The sequence below is a fragment of the Mycteria americana genome, chromosome 7 (genome assembly GCF_035582795.1).
Source record: "Mycteria americana isolate JAX WOST 10 ecotype Jacksonville Zoo and Gardens chromosome 7, USCA_MyAme_1.0, whole genome shotgun sequence".
NCBI lineage: Eukaryota > Metazoa > Chordata > Aves > Ciconiiformes > Ciconiidae > Mycteria > Mycteria americana.
The window spans coordinates 48,573,112-48,573,423 of NC_134371.1; positions in this window are offsets into that span (position 1 = coordinate 48,573,112).

The following is a 312-nucleotide window of genomic DNA, read 5'->3' on the forward strand; positions in this document are numbered from 1 at the left end:
GCGCGCCCCGCCCGTCGCGGGCCCCAGAGCCGCCGCAGCGGGCCGCCGAGCGACAGCCTGCCGGTCTGAGAGCGGCCGGGCCGGGTTCTTGCCTGCTGGAGGCGGGCAGGGGTTAGCAGGGGCTACGGTGCGGGGGCCGCTGCATGAGGAAGAGCGATGCGGGGCAGGAAGGGCCCGCAGGGCTGTGGGGCGAACGCCTTGCGGCTGAAGCGGCGGCCGGGGCAGAGGGGTCCCTTTTCAAACGGGGCTTCCCGCACCGCCGCCCCCCGCCGCCCCGGCACTGGCTGGGGCCGCCCCGGCGGCCGTTGGGGA